General features: G+C 32.8%; 1 protein-coding gene across 2 annotated transcripts in view; it reads left to right on the top strand.

Annotated features, from left to right (window-relative positions):
• Positions 1-13,452, top strand: part of for (cGMP-dependent protein kinase for) — a 214,908-nt gene that overhangs the window by 28,550 nt on the left and 172,906 nt on the right. Inside the window, exon 1 of one of the 2 annotated variants that reach the window (XM_077428328.1) lies at positions 11,181-11,506. The exons of the other annotated variant lie outside the window; for it this stretch is intronic. The gene's annotated coding sequence lies outside the window, so the exon portion shown is untranslated. Of the gene's footprint in view, positions 1-11,180; positions 11,507-13,452 lie in introns of those variants that run through there. 2 annotated transcript variants of the gene reach the window in all.

Here is a 13,452-nt window from a genome sequence, read left to right as displayed (position 1 = left end):
CTTTCTTGAGGATTTCCTCACAAATCTAACCTATATCTTATATTATTTTATTAATGTGTCATAAAACCCTTTTGAATTAAAACTTCTTTACGAACGGTATAATGAATTGTTATAATTATGTTGGTACACGTTGTGAAAATTTGTAACGCCAAAAAATTATAGGGAACTAAAATAAGCGGGTAGGAAATGTACTACTTTGCAACTCCTTTCCATCTTCCAACCCCTCATTTTATTCCTTGAGGTTTTTTTTTTCATTTTGCCTCAAAATGTAGGATCTGTTTGTCAGGAGACATAGGCGGTAGATTAAAATGATACTCGTTGGGCACTCTACAACATTGTTTATTTGACAGAGTGCCACAACGAACTACTCGTTCGCCGCGTTACATGTTACAAGATGACAACCTGACCATTCTTCAACTCATGCATACTTACCTAATCCTTGATACATGCATTCTTCTAGGTTAGAACACTAAATGCCACATATGTTATAAGTTATAATGTAAACCATATTACCACGACAGGTCACAGTTTGTAATTAATATACATATATTAATTTCGAATCGCAAACAAAAATGTAATAGTGGTTAGCATATATGCTTTCGAACATAGTGGTCACGGGCTTGAGTCCCACTGGTTGCCAGACCTTGGTTTGCGACTCCAGATCAATCGTTTGCTATCAGAGTTTGTCAATTTATCTGATTTACATTGAAACGGTTCCAACAAATTGGCAACCTTTACCCATTTTCGCAATTTTTGAGTTTTAAGCATCGCGATTTTCGCTGATTCGTATAAAAAATGGTGCATATGTGTCGATAAATGTCTCGCAAATTTCCAGTTTTTCAGATTTATATAAAAAATGCTCCGAAAATGTAAGTTTATCAAAAATGTATCCATAAATGTCTCTATGATGTTTTGTTAAAATTTACCTGTTAGACCTTCCTGGTATATATGTATGTTCCATTGAAATTATATTTCAAGTGAAAATATATTTTCAGTGAAATCATAACCAGTTACATTTTCAGGGTTGGTTTTATTCATTTAAGATTATGTAGATTGTTAGTGTTAATATTATTTAAGGGTTAGGATAGGTTAAGTTAAGTAAGGGTTGGCCTTATTAATTTAAGATTGGGTTTTTAGGGTTAAATTTATAGAGTTAAACGTTTTGAATTCATTGTTTGATACATTTTCACAGCTTGAATTGGTGAAAATATATTTTCAATTGAAATATGCATATTATATTATATGTACATATGTAAGAATAAAAATAAATAAAATATATGTTGCAACAAACAGCAAATTTGGACTAGCCGAATATGTTACGGTAATTGAGTTAGATAAATTGTCAAATTCTCATAGGAAGAAGATCTGGATTTAGTATTTACTCAAATCTTGTCAACAGTGATAGACGTACTCGTATCATAGATTAAATCCAATAAATTTTTCAATTCCGGTCGGGATTTTAACCCATGACCTCTAATTGTTTCTTACCTAGTGCGTATTTAATTTTTTTTTCGTAAGGTTTTACTTCTGTAGATCAAATTCTTGGATTTATTTATTTTTATTTTCAATTAATCATGCACACTCGCCTAACAGATAACTCGAGTGTGCTAAACAGATCAAGACCCGAGAAATTATATATTAAATACATAATAATTACATACATACACATGTAAATTGAAACAATACCTGATATCTATGTTCAGACATTACAAACATCGTATACAATACGATCAATAACATTTTTCATGTAACAATACGAATTTTTACATTCAATAAACATCCACAGAGATATCTATGGAGAGAAATCTGGCAAAACCTGATATATAATAACAATAACTCAAGGTTTGCGATAGAAAATTGGAGAGGAAAGCCAATTTTACAGGAACCGTTTCAATGAAAATCAGAAAAGTTGGCAAATTCTGGTAAGAAACGATCGACCTCGACAAACCAAGGTCTGGCCAACAACGAGTCTCTAGTGGGAATCGAACCCGTGACAGCTTGCCCGAAATAATACAACACTCACCACTAGACTACGCTGTTGGTTTATTTATTTTATTTATTACAACTGTTTTGAGTTTCGAATGACAACTGGCCGTCGGCATCGAATGTATGTATCTGTGTTCGAGATAAGGCGATGTCTATCGAGGTGGAAGAACGGATTCGTCTGACAAATCTGTTGATCGAGAGAGATGCTGTTGCACAACCGTGCATGTGCAACAAACTGCACTCCGATTACGGTCGACCAGTTTGCGCGGCAAAAACGCACGACGAGACGGACGGACAGACCGGCCAATTATTTATTAATGCCTGTTACACATCGGTTCCAGCTAAACGGAAAATGCACTTGCATTTCGTTCTCAGAACCAAGATCGCAATCATCTCCAGAATTTCTTCTCCTATTCATTCACGCAACTAGTGCATTCTTATGGGGAAAAAAAACTATCATCTCTAGAATCAACTTACAATTACATAGTATTAATTTTGGAGTAGAGAAGAGTTTAATTCAGTGAAATTTAAGACAAAATTAATTTATTTATCAGTAATGGCCCCCGATCTACATAACTTGAGCTAAGATTGATTTTGATTTTTAAATGCTTTTTATTATTACGAAATTATGTTCACAATACATCTTATATCTATTTTAATAGCCACTGATCTACTGATCATTTTCTATTTTACAATTTTAATTTAATTTTGTTAGTAATCATAGTATTATATTATTCTAATGTTAATGTAGAGCATAATAGGAAAAAGAGCTCAAAAACCTATTAACAATTCTTATAAATTCTCATAATACATCTAATACATAATATTAATTAAAGACTCTCTAAAGTCGACGATCTAAAGCAGATTGTGTTTAGGTAATCTGTGTGTTATACCTGAATGGTATAGCCATTTTATTGTAATCACTGAGACTCTTCACAGGTGTGTTAGTATGGTTATTAGTGATTCTGTCATAGAATCTACTGGTTAGTTTGTTAGTAATGTCTGTAACTAATGGAATATTATATATGGCATGCAGTTTTTTCAAGTTAGTATACATGGGTGTGTTATAAATTATTTTTAGGGATGTATTTTGTATTATTTGGAGCTTGGAAAGGTTAGTATTCGAGGCGTTATTCCATATAGACATCATCATTTGATGGTTGTACCTGCTGCTCGCACAGTTCTTTTTCGAATGGCTCCTATTCCAAGAGCTATTCGACTTCTCAATGAAATCGTTGCTGCTGTCCCTGAATGTGATATTTTCCACCTTGGGGAGCGTAGATTATCGGATATTATTTTAACATATTTATCTGGTAACCTGCGCTCATCATTTCTTTCTTAATTTGAATGTGATGAATGAGTGGAATCTTAATCTACTCTCTTCCATTTGGGCCTCGTTGTGATTTTATTTTTATTTATATTTTGTTTTATTTAATTTTACTTTTTCTTTCTCCTTTGTATATTTTTATATACTATTTTAATTTTGTTCAGTGTAAACAAAGAATGGGATTTATGGATTTATTTTTAATTTTTACACTTTTGTTATTTTTTTTCTCTCTGAATGATGTATTATTTTCCTTTTGTTACTTTTTTTTTATTATTTTATTTTACCATGTTTTCTGCTTTTGCTTTTTTCCTTTATTTACAGTTTACTTGTTTTTATATCATGTTTTTATATCTTTTTCAAATGTAGGCTATTGTGGCGCATTAGGTTCTTCCTGTAATGCCACAATGGTCCAAAACTATAAAATAAATAAATAAATATAGGTGAAGCATATGTTAATAGTGATAATATGAGCTCGCGATATAATTTTATTTTATTTTGAGTTGATGAAGAACTATGACTATTAAATATTGGGTATATTGAGGATATATCCCGCATCGCCTTGCATTTCGCTGCTTCAATGTTAGGTGCCAATCTCATTCTTTTATCGAACGTTACTCCTAAATATTTTATTACTGATTGCCGTTTCACACTTTTTCCAGAGAGGATTTTCAGATCTAAACTTGGCTTATGCTTTTTAAAACTAAAGATCATCGTGTCTGTTTATTGAGCTAGGGTTAAAAAATTTCACCTCAACAAATTTTCAGCCTTTTCCTATTAATTCTTACAACCCATTTTAATCTATAACTTTGTCCTTCGGTAATCTTCAGAATTTAGCTAAATTGATATTATTAATAAGTTTTGGAATTTACTCTGATCTCTCTTCAAATCTTTTGGGTTGCTTCAGTGGTTTTTGAAGTTTCAGCAGCTCTTCAATGAATCTTGCCAGTTGCCTTTCGTAATTCCACTAATCTTTGAGGATCTTCAGAAATTCGTCTATGGTTTTACAAGTTCGCTGACCCAAAATTTTTTGGGTCAATTCACTTATTTTTAGGAATCTTAAGCATTTCCTCAACAGCCTTTGCATGTTGATTCTTCAAAATATTATACCTTTGAGCAGCTCTAATGATCTATGAAAATTTTCAACATAATGTGAATAGGTATAATATCTATATAGCTTCATAAATTGATTCTTCCATGACTTATTCTATTATATATTATTATTTTATATTTTTATATATGTATATACTAGGTACATATGTATACCAGGAAGGCGTCACAGGTAAACCCTTAGGCGCCTTCCTGGCCAATTACAAACATCAATATACAATTTTTTTTTAATAATTTTAACAAAGCATCATAGATGCATCTGTGGATAATTTTTTTTTGACAAATTTGCAACGTTTTAAGACGAATCAGCGAAATTCGAGATGCTGAAAACTCGAAAATTGCGAGAAATGGGTAAAGGTTGCCAATATGTTGGAACCGTTTCAATGAAAATCAGATATATTGACAAACACTGATTGAAAACGATCGACCTGGAGTCACAAACTAAGGACAAACCAGCAGCAACCAGTGGGACTTGAACCCGTGACCACTATGTTCGAAACCATATATGTTTTGGTTTCAATAGAATGAAATTTCCTTCTTTAAGTCATTCACGAAATGTAAAGCTTCTTGAAATTAAATATAACGCAAGGACTCCTCCAAAAGAGAACTTGTCTCGAAGTGTCTGTGAAACAAAGTCCATTTCTTTTTTTTTTATCTAAGTTTTGACAAATGATTTTTTTACAGGGAAGCTTAACAACCGACTAAATTGTTTTTAGAAACCTTCTAAAGCAAATTTTCTCATTTATACGCTGCCAATTCTGTATCTTCTGAATTTGCTCCATCCAATTTCATGCTTTTCTCGTTTAAATATTGAGATTCGCCAAAATTTGCGATCGTAAATTCAATTCCACCATTTTTTCGGTGAGAGTATGAAATTAATTTTATTGACTTCAATCTGAGTTCATTTTCGAGAATGATATCCGTTCTTATAGCAGAGTGTACTTAAAAAATGCATTTTTGATAGCGAGCCAAACTCTCGCCTTCAAGATTGACAGTCGATTTACATTCTGATAATATCACAAATGAGCGTGTAGTTAATTGGTTTTTACAGAATATTTTTTAATGTAAAGTTTTGTTATTAATAGTTTGAACAACCGGTTTAACTTCGCTCATATCGCATTCTATTTCTGTTCTCGAATTATCGCTTTGCATTGTTTCACAGTGGGACTGATGGTACGAATTTAACAATAAAAATACTATTCATTTGTACAAAGTTTCAACACACAATTTAGACCCTTCAAACGATGAAATAAATATTTTTCTATAACAATTTTCTGTAACAAATGTTAATAAAAGCACAAATTGGAATATAAAAACACTAAACAAGTCATGTTTTTCTGATTTTTCAGTGCGTTCACTCCACTGTGCGTCCCTCTAATTTCGTCAAATTAGGAAATAATGTGTTTTCAGCTTGCGATCGTTAGTTTTAACAGCGTAGTTTTAATTTAGTTAATTGAAAGTGTTGTTAAATGCTTATTATTGTTATTATGTGTAAATATAGAGGTGTCCGATAACAGGAACTTCCTTTCTAAACCGCTAACAATGTCGATAAAATTAAAAATTCACTGGGCTATATTAAAAGAGCAATTTAAACTGACGCACAGTAGGTCGTCAGTGTATTTTAACGATGAAAATATTTTATAATAAAAGACACTCATTGCACAATACATGTTATTAATAGTTTTTATATGGATAAGATCTCATTTTTTATTTTATAAAAGTGATTTTCTTTTTTTTTTTAAATAATTTTTACTGTGCAGAATTCATTTTAGGTTTATTTTTATAGCTGCTGATGCAGTAATCAATATCTACTTTTCCCATTATTTTTCTTGTTAGTATTATATGTATGTAGTGTTACCTTATTTTAATGTTAGTGGTATACAGCATATTGAGAAAAAAGCTTTAAAACCTAATTAAAACTTTTATTCATTTAAAACATATTATATATAACTAGTTTTTAACTAAGGACTTTTCAAAGTCGACAATTTACAGCAAATTGTATTTAACGATGTATAAATGTGTATACTTAACAATGCATTATGTATTATAATTGTTTTGAAATATCTTAAACTGTGTTGGAATTAATACAAGGGACTCGATGGAGTTTATTTTGTCTCATTGTTCGTTGGTGCGCACCTTGAGTATCCGTGCGCGTCTTGTGCATCCGTGCGTGCCTTCTGTGTAAAAATTTGACAATGGTAGCTCGTCTATATGGGCTACGGGCCTGCAGCCCTCCCAGTATAGAACAAATGCATGCTATTTTGGTCGTCCATATGGGATGCGGGGCTGCAGCCTCCCAGTATGGTAAATATGTATGCTATTTTTATTTTCATTTGATCACCGAGCTACTAGAGCTCATCTCTGTAGCCCCTCCACTACGAGTTTTCACGAGCCGTCACTGCATTCGACTTATAATTTAATTATGGACGAATCGTCGTTGATGATTAGAAAGAGCTGATGAAACAGTGCTGTTTTTACCACCAAAAATCATGGTCTTTAACACTTCGATTACTTCAATAGGGAATCAGAGAAATGTTATAACAATAGAAGTGCCTTTACGAATAAATAAATTGTGTCAATAATACGCGGCACGTCTCCATAACTAAGCTACAACGCACGGGATATAATCAGGGTCATCACATATTCACTACAGAAATTAAAGTTTTATTTTGATATAGATTTATTTATAATTCGAGTATATGGTGGTGTTGGGCGTTGGTGACCAATCCGTTTCTTTTCTCAGTTGGCGAATTATTTTAATCCACTTTTTTTATATTTTTCTGTCCTTGGGAACTCTTAAATTAACGTGTAATTTATAGTTTCAACAAAAATATGTATAATATAAAATGAATTATGTTTATATTAATTAAACTTAAATAATTGGATATTAATATAATTGAGTATTCGGCGCCACCAAGAGAAATGTTTTTACATTTATTTAAAAATAATTTTTACATTTCTGTGGTGCCACCCCTGAAATTTTATGTAGAATGCGGGCGATCACCATGACAATTTTAAAAACTGCCAAACTACGATGTTAATTGAATAATATATTACTTAAATGATCAATTTACTTATAAAAATGTATCCCATGTTGTTTATTGTGTGTTTTTGAATGCATTTTTAACGATGCACTTGCCCATCTTGCGAGTAATATAATAACAAACAGAGAAGTTTTTATCGGACATACATACATATGTATGTACGTCGAGCACCAATCATCAAATACGACTGACGCCAAAATTATTTGAAAAGGTCTGCGGACATTCCTCACTTGACAACAATGTGACGACTAAAGCCACTTCTATAAAGGTCTGACCGCACTATGCGACAACCGAACGATCCGACACTTCACAACAGTACGCGACCAAATATTGTTCGTATGAAATTGTATGAGACATAACGCACTGTGCGACAGTCGCATGACGTAGAACGACACCGTGCGACAAAGTTGACTTTTCGACCAACTTTGACGCAAGGTGTCGTTCGCAAAGTGACGCAAGTGTCATTGAGTGGGGGTTGCCTTTCGACAATTATTCGCCTTCTTCATATCATGACTTGAAATAACATGTAGCCATAATCTTTTGGGTTTTCTCGATTGTTCTTCTTCCTCGCATATCAAATATACTATAATAGCTTCCGTTTCGTCCATCTTGCTCAGAGGTACAGAACGAATTATTGACATAATTTACTGCGTAGTGTCGCATCGCTGTCGTTCAAGTGCGGTCGCACCTAATATTGTCGCACACTGTTGTGAAGTGTCGGATCGTTCGTTTGACACATAGTGCGGTTAGACCTTTATTATAACATTTCTCTATAGGGAATGCATTTCCTAGCCAAATTTTGATATTTTGGCCAGTTTTATCTTGTTTCTGGCATACCGTGATTGTGATTTAGATCTTCGAACCTTTAAAAACATTAAAAGTTTTCGCCGGAAGTGAATTTGCCTAGTGGGGCTTAGCGGTTTAGTTCTAGAACAGGTTCGACGTGAAATGTGACACGTTAACACGCGTCTCATATCCGCGCCGATTGCGCAATACCAATATTATTGCACGTTTGTTATTATTATTTATTGCGGTCGGTTAATTAACAATTTCTAACGGTTAAGTCAACCTTCCATGTGTGGACTGTCCGTGCACATGCTCGTATTTTGCATCGGCTCGTATTAAAATAATAATAAAAAATGATGATAATAATAGTGGCTATGGCTTTTTTCGAAACGCATAAACATTAGCTCTTCTGTTATTCGAGTATTTATGTATGTGCGGACGCGGTAGGTGTATAGAAAGCGATACAAATTTATCATGACGCGTGTTACCGCGTGTTGTGACAGTTTATGTGCGATAGTCGTTCCTAATTTATATAAAAAGTTTTTATTGAAAATTGTCCCGCTGATCCGCTTTTGATTGAAAACTTTGTTCCCGCTTTTGATTGAAAATCTTCAAAAAATAAAATCGAAAGTCGAAGTCTTTGGATTAATTAATTGATTTAATTTGACAGCAAACTGTAAATACTTCGATCCGGTGCACCGGATCGACTATAACTGAATTTTTTGAAGATTTTCAATCAAAAGCGGGAACAAGGTTTTCAATCAAAAACGGAATGAGTGGCATTGCAACGCAATAATTTCAAATGTTTTCGCGTCGCAACATGCGTTGTTAGGATAAAATAAACAAATAATTGAATAATTTCAAATGTGTTTTTCCGACAAACGGGAACGGGAACGGGAACGAGAACGGGAACAGGAACGGAAACGGAATCGGAAATTGCATGCGTTATTGTGGCATTGCAACGCATGCCGAGTTCAGCTAGTTATTACAATATAATTCAATGCAAGGTCTTTAATAATATGGTTTTGAGTTCGTGTTTCGTATTTTGAAATATTTACATTTAAAATTTAAATACAAAATACTTAACTTGTTGATATTATTAAGTTATTTATGGATTACGAACATATTTTATATTGATGTAAATTTATATTTTTTACAAACCTCTTCTTACTTACACTTCCGATCCCTAGTCAAAAAAAGTTTGGGTTCTTATCCGATCGTTTTCATACTTTGCCATTTTGCACGGTTTGGTCATCAATAGACGTCCACCGTTACGATGGTGCAAAAAAATCGTAATAGACACGTTTGAAAATATTTCTTCCTGACGTCTATTGTCCGAATTGATCGTTCAGACTGTTCGTCCAGTTTATTCTTTTTAGCCTCTTCTTACTTTTTAGATGATAAAAGTAATTTTCAACGTCATGTTATGGACAGCAAAACTCATAGTAATGTTATTAAAGAACTTGTATTGAATTATTTTGCAATAATATTATGAAGTTAACCAAGAAATCATTCTGTCTGTGTATATGTGTCTGTCTGTCTGTATGTCTGAGATAACGCTCAGCGTACTATAATAGTCTCGATTCAACATACATATGTATGTACGTCACAGCCATTTATAATATATAATATCGCTATTCTGTCTGTCTGTTTGTCTGTCTGTATATCTGTCTGCCTGTCTGTCTGAGATAACGCTCGCCGTTATGCTGCGTACGGACCAAACCAACAACGATTTTGGTCCAACGTTTTAACCAGCAGGAAAAAACCAGTAGCGTACAAAATATCGAAATAAAAATTAAATTTAAAAATTGAAATTAAATATCAAAATTAAAAATATTATTATTATATTAAAATTAAATTCAAATATCAAAATAAAATTATAATCAATATATTAAATTTAAAATAAAATATTGAAAGTTAAAACAGAACATGCCCAATTTAAATAAATTTTCGAGATTGACCTAAAATTAGATCATCAACAATCACATACAGGTAATCCTCGACTTTTGTTTGTCGAAGATGTTTTGACTTACGAAGATACGCACTAAGATCAAAAAAAAAAATCAAAGAATTATTATTTTTACTTCCCCGTAATTCGCAGTTACTGAGAATATATCATGTGTTAGTATGGGTGACCGAGTGATGGTCCCAACCCGGCACGTTGTCGGTTTATCAAACGAAATTTTTTTAGTCTTCAATTGTTTCTCTCGTCGAAATAAATCAATTAATTAAATCATTTCAGAGGTAAATTTTATCGGATAATGTCTTCAATTGTTTCTCTCGTCGAAATAAATCAAATAATTAAATCCATCTCAGAGGTAAAATTTATCGGATAATGTGTGATTATTAATTTTATTTCGACGAAAGAAAAAAAACCCTTTGACAAATCACCGACATTTTTTTTGTTAAATATTTCATCGACGGCGAAACACAGTAGTTATCGTGACGACTTATAAGAAACAATAACAAGGTTTTTTTCGCTCGTAATTATAATATTTCTCTGGTTGTAATGCGTATCGTCGTCATTCAAAACATCGTTGTAATTCAAAACATCAACGATCATCTAATTTTAGCTCAATCTCGCTCGTTAGCTTAATTTTGATATTTAGTTTCAATTTTTTTATTTAATTTTTATTTCGATATTTTGTACGCTACTGGTTTTAAAAGTTGGCCCAAAATCGTCGTTGGTTTGGTGCGTACGGACCATTAGATAGATATGATACGAGAGATCTTCTCGGATTTATGAAAGGCGATAGATTTTCTCGTATGTAGTTCTTGGTCAAAGCCGAAATCAGCACAGTGAGCGCATGCATATAATGCACAAGTCATCAGGGCATGTTTCGCTTCCCGTGTCGTGTACATGATATGATATTATATACATATATATGCGCGCGCACACTGGCTCAGGGTCCGGTTCGTTTCGGCCGCTCAGTGTAGAAGCGCGCCTGGTGCGAGACGCACGCGTGTCCGCGACCCCGTACGCCCCTGTGCACCCCAGCCCCAATCGGATCTCAGCACCAACCCCCACCCCGACTCAGGCGACCAATAGCGTGGCGCGTCGCCGCCCCTCGTCAGTGCCGTGCCCCGATTTCTCACCCCTTTCGCCGTAGATAGTAGTAATTAGCGACGAATTTCGCGTGCCGTTTTGTTTATACACGTGCTGTGCTTTGACACACACGCAGTGTGGATCAGTGTTGATGTTTTGACAAGTGCGTGAGTGTGTGGGTGTCGTGCGAGTTTAAATTAATTACACCAGGTTTGTTTACACGTCGATTGTTACATAATAATAATAGCGCTAATTTACTGTTGGGCAGTTTAATTGCAACAATTTAATTGCAAATATTTTTACAAAACAATACCGAATTGTGACTCATCGGCTTTCAACGATTACTGATTAAAATAAGCTAAATTTGTTTACAGTGTTTTGAACTCGTGAAGGTGTATATTACAAAATCTGACAAAATTACTTGTACATTGAAATTATAGTGTGAATTATGAGATGAAAATACTATATATAAATATATTAGCTTGAAAAGTCACTCTTCATTATTTTAACAATGTACATACAAAAATTACGTATTTCATTAACCAATGCAAAGTTTCAATGCTAAGGCTATTAATCCATACGAGTTTATTATTTTGAAAAGTTTTTCCTACATTCCTTCAAATATGGGAATCACCGTTATCGATCACTGTCAAATCTATATCAATAAAAGGATAAAACATCACTGAAAACACTCCAGGAGGTGCGTTTTGACCTGGGTATCATAGCATAGATCAGGCGTACTGACGTATAAAAAACTGTAATAAAAACACTAAAACTAAATTGAAAAAAGCACGTGCTGCGTACGATTCTGTGTGTCTGCACCTTTATGGGATTAATGGTGTTCTAATTATCCACTAAAAACATGATTAGGGATCGATACTAGATACAAAGCAGTCAAAATCTTAAGGTCGAATTTCCTCAAGCTTTATTTATTGATACTTCGTATATAAATAAAGTAAAAATCGCCTAGTATAGTAATATAGTAATGACACATATACAGAAATGTTCATTCTGAAATGATAATATCTATGTATTGAAATTTTTGTCGATGAAATAAAATACAAATGCTTGTATTTTTATCAAATGATTAAATTACATAGGTATATGTATAATGTAGATAAATCAGATTTGATGATTGACGTCTAATCATCTGCTAGTCTAGAATTGACGGCTGCTGTTTGATAATACTAAAGTATGATAAAAAAGAATGATTTAACTTTTTTTTTAAATGGATTATTTTTAATTGGATATTTAATTGTATTTCTATAACAATTTTTATTCAATAATTTATTACAATACCGTCTAGAATATTATTAAATTTAATTATTGTATGGCATTGATTCTATATGCAATTTTTAACCTACATATAATCCTCAATTTATAATAGTTATAATGATATTACGTAATTCAAATTTGAATTTTTGTCTACCTCAATTCAGATTACAATAGGATAATTTGTCTGACATCAATAAAAAAGTTCGGATTCACAGCATTTTTATTACAAAAACACATACACACGCTCTGCGAGATAATATCATGAAAATCAAACGCGTATTATATGTTTTTTTATTTATTATTTTGGACGAATCGAACGTCGAGCCACGTCTAATTGGTTTGAATATTTCATTGAAGGTTTTATATGTTATACAATTCGGCTAAAATCGCCTTTCTCGGAACAAACGTCCACGGGTTAAATCGGTGTTATATTATATTATGACCTGTCTGTAACATCAAGGTTAACCCTCTTCTCGTCTGGTCGTAAAAAGGTCGTTTTTTTGGCAATATAAGTACGCAAGAACTCTTATTCAAGAGCAATAACCGCGATAATAACAACGGCCGAAAACACTGCTAATAAAAATGTATACTTTTGGCTCTTTAATTGATTGCTGATTTTTTAACACGTACACTGCCAATTTTTAAAGTGGTCAGTCCGGTAGTTTGGGAGCGTGCAAATTTTTAAATGTTGCTAAATTTACTTTAATTATTTCCTAATTTATTTCGAAGACGTTTCAAAAGCGCATCTATTCCGAATAAATATGTATATATAGGCTATATTTTAGTAAAATTTATTTTATTTAAAAAAAGTTATTAAATATAAATTTTATTATTTTTATTATACAAACAAATACTTCTTACTTTATTTAAAATTTAGATTT

This window comes from Arctopsyche grandis, chromosome 3, assembly GCF_051622035.1.
Source record: "Arctopsyche grandis isolate Sample6627 chromosome 3, ASM5162203v2, whole genome shotgun sequence".
Lineage (NCBI taxonomy): Eukaryota > Metazoa > Arthropoda > Insecta > Trichoptera > Hydropsychidae > Arctopsyche > Arctopsyche grandis.
This window is presented reverse-complemented; position numbering and strand designations above follow the sequence as displayed.